We start from the raw sequence: 16442 nt of genomic DNA on the forward strand, positions 1-16442 counted from the left end.
TATTTATTTATTTTTAAATTATTTTTATATCTGAATTTATGTCAAAACCTAGACTTTCAACCATCAAAATGTAATTTATTAATATGTATTCGTGTACAAAATAACATATAACATCTTTTCCTATTCTATTTTGCCTGGAAACGCTTGCGTGTCGCGTGAAAAATAGGCGTCGGTTCTATTTCTAGCATGCACGCGTTTCTAGCTTTCCGCGTTTTTTCCTAGAGCCGTGCCTGAGACGCACGTGTCACGCAGGCAGTCTGCAAGCTCTAACCTGTTAACATGGGAGCCGAAATAAAAACGGACACGCCACACAGCCAGTTAGTCACTGGCCTTATAAACAATGTAAAATTATTGAAGATGATCGAGCAGAACCTGTTTAAGAACGGCTGTTAAACAACGTTTCAGTAAGGTTTGTTTTTTCTTGGTCTCTCATTACTTTTTAGATACGCTATTATTTAATTGTACTAATTATTATTATTATATTAAAAAAAATAAGCTTCATAAACAAGAATTTCATACAATCATTCTAACAAATTATACTACAGTCCTCAAAGGGATTTTTTTGAGTAAAGACTGCGGATCTATAGTGATCATTATTGACTGTATGCCACCGTTACTTTTGTATTTTTAGAACGATTGTAGCCAAATATCTGTCGACAGAACTATTAACCCAAAACGAACACTAAACATCGGCTGCCAAATCAAACACAGAACCATGTTTAGCATGCCTGTAGATAAACAAGCATGTAGATAAACATAAAAGCTCTAATCAAAGAATAATTTACACTAATTCCAAGTTTGCTATTGAGATTTAAAAAAAGTTTGTAACGTTAGGTGTTTGTCAGATAACGTTAAGTATGAATGAGCATTTAACAAAACAGCAGAGCCAAACAGCGTTGTTATTTGTTTACTTCCTTGCTACAACGAACAATTAACAATACGAACTATTACAGGAAAACACATCGACGAAAAATAAATCATACTTACAGGTTGTGGACCGTAAACAACAGCTTCTGTTCTTAAAGTTGGAACTGCTCCATCTTTCAGGACAAGCCGATGTGCGAATCCTGCATTGAGCTCGCGGAGATTGTGAAAGCTTTCCTCCGTGTTCAGCACATAGAGTGAGATTTGGGTCATAATTATGAGGAACCGAGTTAAAAATAAATTGTAACCATTGATCCCTAACTCCCTCGTCTCTATGGAAGGCTGAACAAAGTGGACCTGCAACCGAGATGAAAATAACAGCAGTGTTTCGACGGCATTAACTCATCTCCAAAACAGCAATATAAAATGGCCTCGCCCCGCTTATTAAGTATTCTCGGAGGAGGGGTTTATGTAAATAATGGGATAGGCTGACGTCAGCAACTCCGGAGGAATGTCGTGTAGTCCAAAACCTGTCGTTTTCTGTAGGTCTTAGAAATTATATTTTTTCAAAGCAAATATCTCCCTTTGCTTTGAACTTTGAGCGCTGTAACTTTGCAGATGTTGTTTATACTCAAACAGCAACATTACAAACTAGCTAAAGTTAGAAAAGTGAAATCGTGTTTTCCCTAAAAGTGAGACAAAAAAAATACATTAAATAAGAAATTCAGCTGCAAGAGAGAGAGGGTGCAGATGCTTATGGCCCAGGCCCAGGCACAAGAAAGATGAATGATGGGACCTAAATGAAATGTCACTCCCAGTAATGGGAAAAGTCTAAGCCGGAATGCAGGTCACTTAAATTGCAAAAGATACACTTAAGAGCTTTTGCCACAGGCGCAGTAGAGTTGACAAAACTGTTAATATTAGCTGGCTGCTAAAAATAGAAATGAGGAAGAATAAACACTTTGTCATAGCTAACCAAGCCCTGGATCATTCAGTGGGACATCAGAGTGTGTGGTCCCAAGTGATTGGTGCCCAAACGGATAAACTTAGTCCTGGCTATGGATACATATTAAAGTTCTGGGGTAATTCAACATTTATTAACATCAAGTTATTCTTCTAGTTGAAGTGTTACAGTCCTAAGAGCTACTATCATTATTAAGGGTGTCGAAATTAATTCACAATCTCGAACTTCAAATTAAAAAATGGAATCGTCGATGCTGCCACGCCCCCATGTCACGTCCGGTCGGCGTGCCAAGCGGAAAAAAACACGCGTGTTGAAGTGCTGCGAGTCTATGGTCAACCTCCTCTAACTTACCTACAGCCACTCAAAAGATAGTATGGCAACTGCGGATCAGGAGACCCATCAACAGAACTTGAACCCCCTCCTCTTTCAGTGAAGTTGCAGTTGTGGACGTTTTTTCGACTTATTTCCAGTAAGTTATGTTGACAACGTTCGCGCTTCAAAAAAGCCACAGTTTGCAGACATCCCAAGTCTCGCGGAAGTTCCGGGAGTCTCCCTTATATTGATAGCGGCTCCCTGATGCACGCAAATTAGTTAAAATCTCCCGGAATCTAGAGTGAGAGAGCAAGAGCGCGCATGTGAGACAGAAAAAACTGTGCTCCAAACGGTATAGAGCGCGCACGGCAGAGAGGGAGAGAGCGAGTGACCTTGCGTGTGTGCCGCATGAAGCGCATGCAAGACAGAGAGCATCCTGATTGGCCGGTTTCGGCTTTAAAAAAAGTAAATGTAAAAATCGAGAATCGAATCGAACCGTGACCTTAGAATCGAAAATATAATCGAATCGAGGATTTGGAGAATCGTGACACCCTTAATCATTATTTGATATCTTTCAGGCTTCTTAACACCCCTCTTTTTGATGCTAATGCCCATTTGGGACACAACTGGCTCTCTCTTTTCATGTCAGGTTATTAAACCGATGTGTCCTAAGTTGCTTTTCCACCATCAGGCCGAACGGTTCTAAGAACAGTAAGGAATTTCCACTTGAGCCTGGTACTGCACGTTTACAATTCTCGCACAGTTGGCAAACCGAGCTGAACTATGCTGGTAGAATGCGTGTAGTGATGTCGCCACTCAGGATTGGTCACTTGACTGTTGCCTGGCTACCAGTTTCTCTGTAGCTGGCTTATCACGCTTTTTGAGTGGTGTTAACACAAATTACTAATAAAATATCATCTGTAAACTTTTGCGTTATAAAGGCAATGACTGACATTTGTATTACATTCACTGTAATGCATTGCTGTAGAAATTACAGCCTTATTTTACAGCAGCTGTCTGTTTTCTAATAATACAGCATATTGCTGTAAACTGCAATGCATTCTGGGGTTGCGCGGTGGTTTGATTCAAAATACAGAATATTTAATTTCATGTCATTTAAAAATAAAAATTGTAAATCAAAATTAAATCAAAATAATACAAAATACACTGTTGTATGTTTTATTACTTTTCATGCATATTTGAAGGATTAGGATGTTGAATACATGTTGTGTAAAAAAATAGGGGAATTAAGTTGTATTTAATATGTATTTAAAAAAAATGTTTAAAGCTTATGCAGTTGATAAATAATTTACATTTAAAATTCAGCTGCCAGTAAATTACAGAAACGCTACTGTAAAAAATACAGTAACTGGCTGGCAACCCTGCTGCCAGTATTTTACTGTAAAATGTACAGGTATTTTTTAACAGTGTTCCAAAGAGCTCTGTTATCAGTCCCACAGTGGAAAATGAAACCATATCTGTTCCGGATACTTGCTGGCCCGGATCAGCACAGAATGGAACAGTTAAGCAAAGAGAACTGTTTGGCCCGACGGTGGAAATGTGGCTCTTGTCTGGGAGTTCTATAGAACAACCAATGGTAGAATTAAGCAATGTTAGCTCTGCAGCAACCATGTGTCATCACTATGTACTGTACATACATCTAAACTTCAAAGCTCCTGCTCCTTCCTGTTAAATTTAACCAAAATGTCTGTGGGACAAGGCTGTAATACAACCTGTGGGTTATTTGTCATCCTGCAGAGCCTCTGCCCCTTTGTGCTCTCTGTCATTGGCAAACGTGAAGAATGACACCTTAAACTCACCAAATGTTGGATGAATGTGGAAATAACACCTCTGGAGTATTCATTATTTTAAGCTTCAAAATGTTCCCCAAAGTCTCACTATTCACTGACACTAGTGTGTAACAAAGTGCAACATTAGCTACATACCCTAATGTGCCAGAAACCAAACTTAAAAGGATTCTTTCTTTAGAAAACAAACCTACAGGGAGAATTAAATGCCACATAGAGTATATCTACATAGAGAAAATATAACTTGTATATGCCATACCTAGGAGGATTTCTAATTCTCGCTGAAAAAAAAGTTTTTAGCTAAGATTAAAAGTAGGAGTGTAAATTGGATAGGCATACAGGAAATGACACATGACTTCACAACTCAATCGTGTCACATTTCAAGTTTCAAATAAAACATTCCCCTGCTAAAACAAGTGATTCCTTTTCTTCTGTTTGCTTAAGGTCAACATGAAATCAAAATGGACTCCAACTCCTTTTTTAAGACACATTCCTGGTCTTATTGTGAATGATGCATGTGCATTATTACAGCAAGAACAACAAATCAAAAAGTGTCTTTCATCCACATGCAAAAATTTCCTCAAAAATTAATAGCACCTTTCTAAACTCCTGCCAAAGTGCCAAGTTAAAATCACCATGAAATCAAAACTGACAATTCTTATTTTTAAATGGAAGATTGCAGTATTTATCATAAATGATTTTTTTTTCATATAATCCATCCCTCCAGCAACCTGTCACAAACAAGAGATCAAAACAAAAAAAAGCATTGAGGAGGATTTTTGACCTTTAGTCTTCTCTAAAAAGTGGGTGCCAGCAATCTTTCAAGGGGTTCTCCACAAGTGACTGCAAACTTGAATTCAAGTCTGGATTCAATATGGGTCGGAATGTCCACCTTTCACAAGCCGATCAACTCCCGATGGAAGATAGACACTCGAGTCCATCCTATATATTGTTTTTCTCACTGAGTATTCTGTTTCACCTTGAAATGTGTCACATTCTAAAAGTAAAATAAGCTGTAAAATGCTGTTTCATGTTGATTGTGTATGCAGTAGGCAATGAATAGGACAAAGGCTACACATTTTCCTCAACACACATGGTGCACCACTCTAAACTTGGGGAAACAAGTTTACAACGTTGACAACGTTCGCGCTTCAAAAAAGCCACAGTTTGCAGACATCCCAAGTCTCGCGGAAGTTCCGGGAGTCTCCCGCATATTGACAGCGGCTCCCTGATGCACGCAAATTAGTTAAAATCTCCCGGAATCTAGAGTGAGAGAGCAAGAGCGCGCATGTGAGACAGAAAAAACTGTGCTCCAAACGGTATAGAGCGCGCACGGCAGAGAGGGAGAGAGCGAGTGACCTTGCGTGTGTGCCGCATGAAGCGCATGTAAGACAGAGAGCATCCTGATTGGCCGCTCCTACTTACCACTCCTACTTACCAGCTGTGTCAATGAGATAGAAATCCAGGAAGAAGAAAATAATGCTAATTCAATTAGTCAAAAACAAAAATCTCCCATACTCTTCGAAATATCTTATTTTGTGTTCACCAGGAGAAAGAAATTCATACAGGTTTGGAACAACTCTAGGACCAAGTAAATAATGACAGAATTTTTTTTTTGTGTGTGTGTGTAAACTATCCATTAAAGTAAACAGAATAAGTCTGAATAGATCAATTATTTATTTTAGTCACTGCAGTAAACTAATCTGCCATCAGAATGGATTTCAGGTAAACAGCTGCTCGTGCAGTGGAGCTAAACTAAAATTGCTGAATATTTTATTCAATACAGTCAACTTACCCAAAATAACAAACAGTCTCATACCAAAGGTCGGCTATTTTAAATTCATAACCCATGTTGGATGCCAGTGGGTGTAAACAGAGGAAGTCCTCATTCAGCGTAATGCTCCTGGCACACACGAGCAAGACTTGCAAAACCCTGGCAGCAAAGTTGACACATGAGCACATGATGACATCCAAACAACAGCTTGTGATTAGCCCAGAAGCATGAATGTCTGGTGGTCTCGCTCTCAGCTGTGTTACCCATCACTCCCACAGCAGTAAGATGGGGGGGGGGGGGGCGACAGGCGAAATGGTAATCAAAGCAGTGACCTCTTGACAAGAAGTCCACACCTTCAGCATGAAGCTGCCAGCTTTTCCCGACAGGCCAGATCAAAGATGTGTCCATGTAAATGTGTGTATGTTTGTGTCAGATCTGATGTGTCTAGTATGTAGACATTGTTTGTGACACACAAAATCATTTCACTCGAAAACCAATGCACTACAAGAAAAGAATATCAATACAGCAGACAGAATGTCATAATCTGATGTGTCACTGTCTTATTCCTATTCTAAGCCAATCACGGTACAAGCATCTCATGCACAGATCTGCATATCAAATGAAACCAAAATGTCATGCAGAGGAACAGCTATAAGCGTTCACGCACGCATCATATCAGAGCGGATTTCCCTGCGTGTGGAGCGAACCCACTCGTGCAGTCTGAGCGTACCGTGTTTAATCTGGGACATGAAAGGGCACAGCACCACCTTTGAAGTCTTTCATTTCCTAAATCAAGCTTTCTGAGAGATGAAGACCCACAGTGTCTATTAAAAAAAGGAATACCGGTACGTTTTCTCTCCCTTTGCTTTTTTGTGATGGTAAATGGTGGATCAAAAGACCTTAAAACATTAACCGCCCTCTCAAAGGAATGGTGGTGATTGTGTAATTTTGGATTTCTAACACTGGAAACAGTGGCTTAAGCTTTAGCTAAAAATAGAAACGCTTGAGCTAAATGCTTTTTAACATCTGTAAGTGTTTCTCAACTACTAAAATGTGTTGTATTGAAGTCACCATGAATACTATTTATAATAAACTAATGAATAATTATTAATTAGTATTGTAGAGTACTGTAGATCTACTGGTGTCTGGCTATGTTTTCTAAACACAACAGATGTGTGCACCAGATAAATGATGTTCTGTCCTCTGCTATTGACTTTGCCTGAGGTAAAACTGTCTTTTGGGCCAATGGGAATTCTCAACTGATTTACGGAAACTACTGATTATATCATAACACTATTAAAGGAACAAAATTTGATTTTTTTTTTTTTTTTTGTCTCTGCTGACATATTTGCATGGAAATGTACTGGATGTCTTGTGAAACATCAGCAGAAGACAACTTGATCTAGAAGTGACTTAAATTATAAAACTGCTATGTTCTAAATTGAGCACTTAGGAACACAGTAATTGCCCTCTGATGAAATATTGCTTGCTTTGAAACAGATAATCATCCTTCATTATTGTTTTGCCTGGTTCTTGTTGGCAGGGTATCTCATCTGGCTTGAGGTCACAAACTCTATGTTTCACAGCAAGGCCAGATCAGGTGACTATCTCAGGCTTCCAAAGCACTGAGGGGGGGTTACTCACACCAAACACAGGCACGACACCGACACCGGTTACTTTCGGTGTGTGTGCTCTAGGAGAGAGAAGAGCAGGAAAGAAAAGATGTGCAGCGTTTAACTAAAAGCACAGGTCAAAGTGTCCACAACAAGGACAGGATAATGTCTCACAAACACATAATTACAGTGATGCCAGGCCTTAAAGGGAGAGTTCACCCAAAAATGCAAATTAGCCCATGATTTACTCACCCTGAAGCCATCCCCGAATAAGTTACCAGAACTCAAAAAAATTGAGGCAATCGATAGACCTATAGGTGTATATGACACTCCTCTTTCAGACAAATACAATCGGAGTTATATAAAAAAATGCCCTGGCTCTTCCAAGCTTGATAATGGGAGTGAATGGCTGTATGTTTTTGGAAGTCCATAAAAGTGCATCTATCCATGATAAAAGTGCTCCACATGGATCCGGGGGGTTAATAAAGGCCTTCTGAAGTGAAGTGATGCGTTCGTGTAAGAAAAGTATCCATATTTAAAACTTTATCGAGTAAATTGACTAGCTTCTGGGCAGACGGTCGTACGCACCGATTTACGCCAAAAGAGTAACGCCTTTAATTAACACCCGGAGACACGTGGAGCACTTTTATCATGGTCATTCACTCCCATTATCAAGCTTGGAAGTGCCAGGACATTTTTGAATAAAACTATGTAAAACAAATATTTATTGTGATATTTTCTAAATATTACATTTATCAGTGTTATTAAATTAAGTGATTTTAACCACTTTAAGCGAGTGTTAGATGATGGCTAAAACAATCTAAATGTAAATGCATGCACATCATCCTATAAATATATATTATATTTGATATAATGTAAATTAATTATAGTACAAAATAATATAACGATAGAAACAGTATATTGTGCATCCATAAGGGAAATTAAAATGTTAATAAAAATGAAAATTGAAACCTCTACAAGTTCAAGCCTTATTCTCTGCTCTTTTTTTTTTTGTTATGCCTAAAAATACCTGCTGTCGAGCATGTGCTCGGTGAAGTCCAGGTTTGTTTGTGTGTGTGTTTGTGTGTGTGTGTTTGTGTGTGTGTGTGTGTGTGTGTGTGTGTGTGTGTGTGTGTGTGTGTGTGTGTGTGTGTGTGTGTGTGTGTGTGTGTGTGTGTGTGTGTGTGTGTGTGTACTCACTTAACAGGTTCTCAAGTCCAGGCCAGGGCTGACCTGCTTCCTCATGGCCCTTTGCCCAGGCAAGACTCATGCATTTTTCACAACGCACACAATTCAAATGGTGCTCAGCACATACACACAACTGCAGGTTAGCCAGAGCAGGGTAAAAAGTGGGTCAGAATCTGCCATCCACCAGAGAGATTCCTCAGGCAGTCATCATGATCAGGTGTTGTGCTGTGTAGAAAGTAGTTTGTGCGTGTTATTACATTTTGTTTCGTTTTTAGCACATTAGAAAACAGTGCTTCCTGTGTTTAATTTTCACTGTATATGCTCTAAATTATACAGATAATGAATGAATGTGAAAAATGTTTGCTGTATTTTCAAGACTTCCACATCCACACCCATTTCCAAGTCCAACATCAAGTAGCATTTATCTTGCCCTTCTCAAGCAGTGCGTTTGAAGCTGAATGGAATGAAGCATAATTCAGTAAGCTATTCTTAGACCTTAAGTGTGTCCACACATTGTGCGAAATGCCTACATGGAAGTCTTCATTAAGAATTAAGGTTGATATTATAAAAGCAGAAGTCAGTACTGTGACGCACTGTTTAATCCCGCATGCGGATTATAACAGGGAAAGAAAATTAGGGTTAGGGCTGCATGAGCTAGTATAAGATTTCCACTGATGCATGAAAGTGTCCGCTTTAGTTAGACTTAGCCAAAACCAGGGAAAACAAGGCCAAGCACCATGCGAACACACCATCCTAAAGAAACAGCTTGAGAGGGGTTACGATGGCAACCAAGTTCTGCTTGAGAGGGGTATTGATTACTAGCAGGTGTAGGTTGTCTCACACATATCTACACGCACAAATGTACAAATTTCTAAATGAGGACATGATGTTCTGTTGTTTTCATACAAACTAATAATTACTATAGACTATCAAAATGATTTATAGTCTTTTAGGAGGCAGTATAGGCCTAACTACTTTGCTTAACTTGTTCCTCTATAGCTGCTCACTAGGCTTTGTTTGGAACAAAGCTAATTGTATCTGTAACAAAACTTTGCACTACTGAAGAGATTAAAAACAAACTACTACAAACAATTCCTGTAAACTACATTAATGGTATCCTACTGGCTATATTCCAATTCCATTTTCATTTATAACAGCAAACATTAAATAAAGATGCTTACTGTGTCCAGCATGTACACAAGACTACCTGAAAGACTGTACAAACAACTCTGATCTCAAATAACTCTCAATCAATGATGGTTAATAATGCTAAATATACTTGTTTCATGCTTGACGCAATTAAAGAGTGATTGTGGGAATGAAAGCATTTTGCTGTTTCCAAGTACACAAAGTAATGAGGATCAATAGGTGCACTGCTAGACACCAGATGTTCATTTCTGCCCACTTCTAACAACGCATTTACAGCTTGTCACTGTGTGACCTCTGTGCAGATCCAGATATCTACACACGGAGAATTACATATAAACTCTCATTATCCCAAAAAAGATTTTATCATGGTTGATTAACAATAGATATTGCCTTGACCCTTGTAACCGAGAGATCTCGAGAAAAAAAAAACATTATGTGTAGAATGTGTGTGTAAAATAAATAAGGTTACATCTTTCCTGTTCTATAGAAACTAGAACTCCATTACATTTGGCCCAGTCTTATTTTTGTCAGTGTCACAAAGACAAGTTGTGTCATTTCTGAATCAATTTCCATTACTGAAACATGACATTTTCAAATGACAAATAACAGACCAATGCCATTCACTCACAATATGAAAAAAAAAATCGTATTATTGCCGGGAGAGCAACATTTTCAAAAAGATGTAACCGAGTGATTGAGATGTCTCAAAAAAGAGTGAGAGGAAATATCTTAGAATGAGATAAGGTACCACACTAAACACTCCGTTCACTCTGAAAATAGGTGGAAAGAAGAGACTATCATATGAAATTTAACAAATCAAAGTACACTGGCCTGGACTGATTCATGCACATTCACTTCTGCTAATTCTGTTCTCCATTACACCATGTCTGTGATGCAAAACAGAGAGGTTAAATTTTACTAATTGAAGTGGTTTTAAATAATCAGTGCTTTTTGCAAATGTGCCTTCTAATTCTGTATGTATGATGAGATTGGACAAAAATATCTTGCATCCAAAAGCCAGAATACATAGACACACAAGCAAATTTAAGCAATAAGCCATACAAGGTTGTGCACTGCATTGACTTTAACACCGGCAAGGGACTGGTAGGGGATTTTCCAAGATTTAATTTATAACAGGACACAAATAAGTAATAATTTAACTATTTATATCATTATTATTAATTTTTCAAGTAAAACAGTCAAATAATAAATGTAGAACTTGCTTTTACAACAAGCATGCAAACCCCTTATCTGCAAACCAGCTCTTGAGATTGGCTTTTAGCCCACAGAATCTGTGTTCATCAGATTGATTACTTGTTATTCTTTTCATTATGTCATGATTACCAATTTCAACAAATAATTAACCGTTTTTTGTTCACCGGGAATCATCCGAACTGGTTTGTCATGATTTGAGTGGTCACCTTGTTCTCTTGTTTTGTCAGGGACAAAGGACCGCCACAAGCCAGTTGGACGTGAAGACAATAATCACATTTAGCCATAATCAAATGGCACTTGTTCCCTCTAGGGACCAGAAAGGAAATCGTTGTGTACAGTAGCTTAATATGTCAGGTGTGACTCAGGGAAATTGGAGGCAATTATGGCCATAACTGCATTCAGATGGGTGGACTCGGGGGGGTTAGAGTAAGGCTTCCTTTTTTGTTTGTTTGTGTGTATGTGTGTGTGTTTGTGTATCGGGTGTGATTGATGTTCTTTTCTGTGTTACCCTGAAAAGAGCCTTTGGGAGTTGGAAATAGAGGGCTGTGGGGAGGGGGACGATGAGTTCTGTTGTCTCGGTTACAGCGTGTGGAGAGGGGGGAAATCACGGAGGGGGAGGTGATGAGGCTATTCTGTTTGAGGACACCCTGTGTGGCTGGTCTTGATTACACAAGAGAAGCCATCGCTCTCTGATCAGCAGACAGTCAGCAAGGTGGCTCAATCAGGTTTTCCTAAGAGCTCTTCCTGCACTGATGAGGCCTGAGGGGACTTCAGTGAATGACATAAAAAAAAGAAGAAAAAAAAGACGATACAAATTATGGACAACATGAAATGCATAACACGGCTCTGAAAGCAACATCTGACTGACATGTTTCCTAACATATTTGTACCTAAAAGATGAATCATGCATTTGTATCTCTCCCACAAAAACACATTAAGTATTTGCTTGAAGACAACACTCTAACCTACTATTATTAAGAAGGCAATCATGATCCATTTTAAATTAACATTTAGGCTGCGTTTGTGCCATTAAAAAGTAAACTACAGATCAATGGAAGGGGAATTCTGGTTAAACAGGTTTGTTCTGTGAGTGCCAGGGAGACAAAGTGACCGAGGGATTAGTAGAGCAAATGGAATTACAGGCCTCCCAAACATCAGATAAGGATTTCATTATCTGGCTCTCACACACACACCATGTGTCACCTCACTGTCAGGAAGGCCTGCCTTCAGATGTGTGGTAACGGAGAACGGTGTCATAAAAACACTCCACTCAGAGGAACAGGGTGGCAGAGCATTTTGTACTGCTGCAAACAAGGTGTAAAAGTGAGAAATCACAATAGGATTCTTCATTTCAAATGCGATCAGAGAAGTTGCTTCAGTTTGGAAAATGAAAAGAAATGGGATAAGAAAAAAATGAGGTTTAAAAAATAAGAAAATCCTGAGAAAAGAAAAAACAATTTTTATAAATTTTTTTGGAGAAAAGGTGAGCTGATCGGTCCCTACCTTCTCAAGGTTAGGAAGCTGGGTACATAATGGAATCAAATCTGATTAGATAATTAGCATAGCATTTGCATAATGGCACTTCAATTCATTACCTTGCATGCGAGTTCATCAGCATAGCGTGAAGTACAGTGTTTCCACTCCCCTCTGTCCTGTAACAAAGCTCAGACTCTCCATTGCCATCCGAAAAGGTCAACTCATTTTCTGCCTCCTGTACCAACTAATATCTATCAAAGACTGGCGCACTTGCGGAATGACTTCAGAAATCTCTGGGTGGTCTGGAGCAGAGCCACGGTAACCAATCTGACCGCTGTGCAAAGCAGGCAATATTTGCTGACTGATTTAAGTTCATTAAAATGGATATTTTTGCAAATGATTTAAGATGATAAAGAGGAACAGGTGAAACACACTGTATTGTGTGAGAGGTATTACGACAAAAAAACAAGAAATATCAATTCCATTTACTAAAAATCCAGTGAAAATCCCTCAGCTCAGACAAAGCAAAGACAGGTAAAATACATACTATCATTAGGCATGCACAGGAAAGTAAAATCCCAGTTATCTCAATGGAAAGAGACTTCTGCTACAGCCTCCTGTTTTTCAGATTAGAAACGTCTGAAACAAAGTTGATAGCTCAATGATAGCTCCATAAATGAGAACTTTTAAATGCTTAAAAAAGCAACCTTTGAGCAAAATGGACACTTCTCCTGGTGAGATTTAAAGACCATCTGCCTCTTCTGAGGTTACCCATGAGATCTCAACAATTCACAACATATCACACATATGCACTCAATAAATACTTCATTAAATATTCTATGCTATGTGATCCACATTACTTTTGATATGTTTAACTGAGACATAAATAAGAACTCTCACACCTCTCCTCTACAGCTTCAGAAGAGATCTTAATAAATGTCAAAAACTGTGCTCTAATTTTCCAAGATAAGTTTGTTTCAATACTCCCTCAAATATTTCTCATCACACTTGACATTCATGTTCGTTTTATAGTTATAGACAAAGCTGTTACTTCAAATAGATATAAAAGAGAACTCTGTTGTGCTTCCCAAGCTATGTAAGAGCAACCTCTGAGCACCAAAATGTTCCTCTGTTTTTGTCTAGTGTTAAAGGTGTGGTAAAACACATTTTTTCGAAAACTTGATTGTGTTTATGGGGTGCACTGTAACATGTGTTCATGCTTTGTTTTTTTAAAATTGCATTATTTTTCATATATTTTACCTTTATTCTACACTTCTCTGCCCCTCCTTGTAAAAACAGTCTGATGGTTTCCTGGTTCTATGTAGCCAGTCCCTCAAAACTACGCAATGGGCTCAGATTGGTTAGCTGGCCCAGTGTGTTGTGATTCGCTAACCGACTAGTGCACGTTCTCCGGAAACGTCACGTCCCGTACCTTAGCCTGTAGTCTAGTTTGTGCTTTGGTGTATTAGGCCGGTGACACACTGGCTGAGTGGCGTGAGCGTGGCGTTTCTGTTGCATGTCAGCTGCATCGCGTTTTCTATGTCTTTACACACCAGAAACGTGTCTGACGCGGCGCTGCTGACACGGATCACCCATGTTCGACATATGGGAGAGAGTTGTGGAAGCCCTATACTTCATGTTAAGCATAAATATAAATCCTACTGATAAAGACATTGTCAGCAGTATTGACAGCAAAATAGAATACAGAATATTTCGTTCTGTATTGACAGGTGCAATATTTGAAAATTGATCATTATTATATTTTTTTTTTTATTATATTTATATCTGAATTTATGTCAAAACCTAGACTTTCAACCATCAAAATGTAATTTATTAATATGTATTCGTGTACAAAATAACATATAACATCTTTTCCTATTCTATTTTGCCTGGAAACGCTTGCGTGTCGCGTGAAAAATAGGCGTCGGTTCTATTTCTAGCATGCACGAGCTTTCCGCGTGGCTCAAGCCGTGCCTGAGGCTTATAAACAATGAAACGTTATTGAAGATGATCGAGCAGAACCTGTTCAAGAACGGCTGTTAAACGACGTTTCAGAAAGGTTTGTTTTTTGTTGTTCTCTCATTACTTTTTAGATACGCTGTTATTTAATTGTACTAATTATTACAGAATTACAAAAAAATAAGCTTCATAAACAAGAATTTCATATAATCGTTCGAACAAATTATACTACAGTCCTCAAAGGGATTTTTTTGAGTAAAGACTGCGGATCTATAGTGATCATTATTGACTGTATGCCACCGTTACTTTTGTATTTTTAGAACGATTGTAGCCAAATATCTGTCGACAGAACTATTAACCCAAAACGAACACTAAACATCGGCTGCCAAATCAAACACAGAACCATGTTTAGCATGCCTGTAGATAAACAAGCATGTAGATAAACATAAAAGCTCTAATCAAAGAATAATTTACACTAATTCCCAGTTCGCTGTTGAGATAAAAAAAAAGTTTGTAACGTTAGGTGTTTGTCGGATAACGTTAAGTATGAATGAGCATTTAACAAACCAGCAGAGCCAAACAGCGTTGTCGTTTGTTTACTTACTTGCTACAACGTACAATTAACAATACAAACTATTACAGGAAAACACAATGACGAAAAATAAATCATACTTACAGATTGTGGCCCGTAAACAAAAGCTTCTGTTTTTAAAGTTGGAACTGCTCCATCTTTCAGGACAAGCCGTTGTGCGAATCCTGCATTGAACTCGCCACGATTGTGGAAGCTTTCCTCAGTAACATGTGCAGCACAGAGAGCGAGATGTGGGTCATAATTATGAGGGACCGAGTTAAATATAAATTGTAACCATTGATCCCTAACTCCCTCGTCCTTATGGAAGGCTGAACAAAGTGGACCTGCAATCCGGATGAAAATAACAGCAGCGTTTCGACGGCATTGCGACAACTCATCTCCAAAACAGCAATATAAAATGGCCTCGCCCCGCTTATTAAGTATTCTCGGAGGAGGGGTTTATGTAAATAATGGGATAGGCTGACGTCAGCAAACCCGGAGGAATGTCGTGTAGTCCAAAACCGGTCGTTTGCTGTAGTCCTTAGAAATTGATTTTTTTTAAAGCAAATATCTCCCTATGCTTTGAACTTTGAGCGCTGTAACTATGCAGATGTTGTTTATACTCAAACAGCAACATTACACACTAGCCCTTTAATTAGATGTGGTAGTATTTTTTTTACCAGAAGTAGAAGTGGATTGATGTTTTCGCAATACACTGCCTCAAACTTATTGCAATTATAAAACAGTATAATAATATATAAAAATACTTGGTGCATTTTATTTGTTGTTTAATATAAACATGACAAAGTATATTGATTTGAATGATTAATAGTGATTAAAGCTGTAATGAAATTAAAATTTAAATTCACCAATATATTTTCATCATTTATTTTCCAAATGCATGTTAGCTTATATACACCAAAATGTTCCTCTGGTGAAATAAAGTTACATCACAGATAAACTAATAAAGAGAAATAAAGAGAAGACTCAAAAACAATGACAGACAGGAAGTCCCTAAAGACCCTTATTCATCTTTGTCCTCTGACTTTTTTGTTGTTTTCTGACATATGCCTGTGCCAGAGAGGAGAACAGTGTGCAGACTGATATGATTGACTTCAGACGGGTGCCGAGGAATGGCGTCCAAGTGCCCTGAGATACGCAGACGTGAGCGACAAGCCCTGGGCTACCCAAAAACAGCTGCTGCCTCTCACTTCCTTCCTCTACGATACTGCAGACACAACACATGTCAAACATTACAAAGCACTACAATTAGGAATCTTCCTGAGGTTTAACTGCAAAAGGTTTCTGAGGAAACAATAAAAAAGAAAAAAGAAAAGAGGAACATTCCGAGATTCACGAGCAGTACAAACTCGCTCAGTGGTGACAGGTGAAAGAGATGCGGCGATGGAAACAAATGCAGATAAATAAACATTTCGTAGTATCTAGGGATGCTCATTTTGACCGTTTAACCGTTAACCGATAGTAAAAATTTTGACCGATTAATACTATCAGTTAAACGGTTTAAAACGTTTTTTTAAGCTTTTTTTTT

The 16442-nt window shown here is 38.4% G+C and overlaps 1 protein-coding gene across 17 annotated transcripts in view; it reads right to left on the minus strand.

The window, feature by feature from the left end:
- The window catches only part of nrxn3a (neurexin 3a), a 302208-nt gene that overhangs the window by 267012 nt on the left and 18754 nt on the right, over positions 1-16442 (minus strand). The window lies entirely within an intron of this gene.

This window comes from Siphateles boraxobius, unplaced genomic scaffold (assembly GCF_051911475.1).
Source record: "Siphateles boraxobius isolate OS27281-9 unplaced genomic scaffold, OSU_SipBor_1 22, whole genome shotgun sequence".
NCBI lineage: Eukaryota > Metazoa > Chordata > Actinopteri > Cypriniformes > Leuciscidae > Siphateles > Siphateles boraxobius.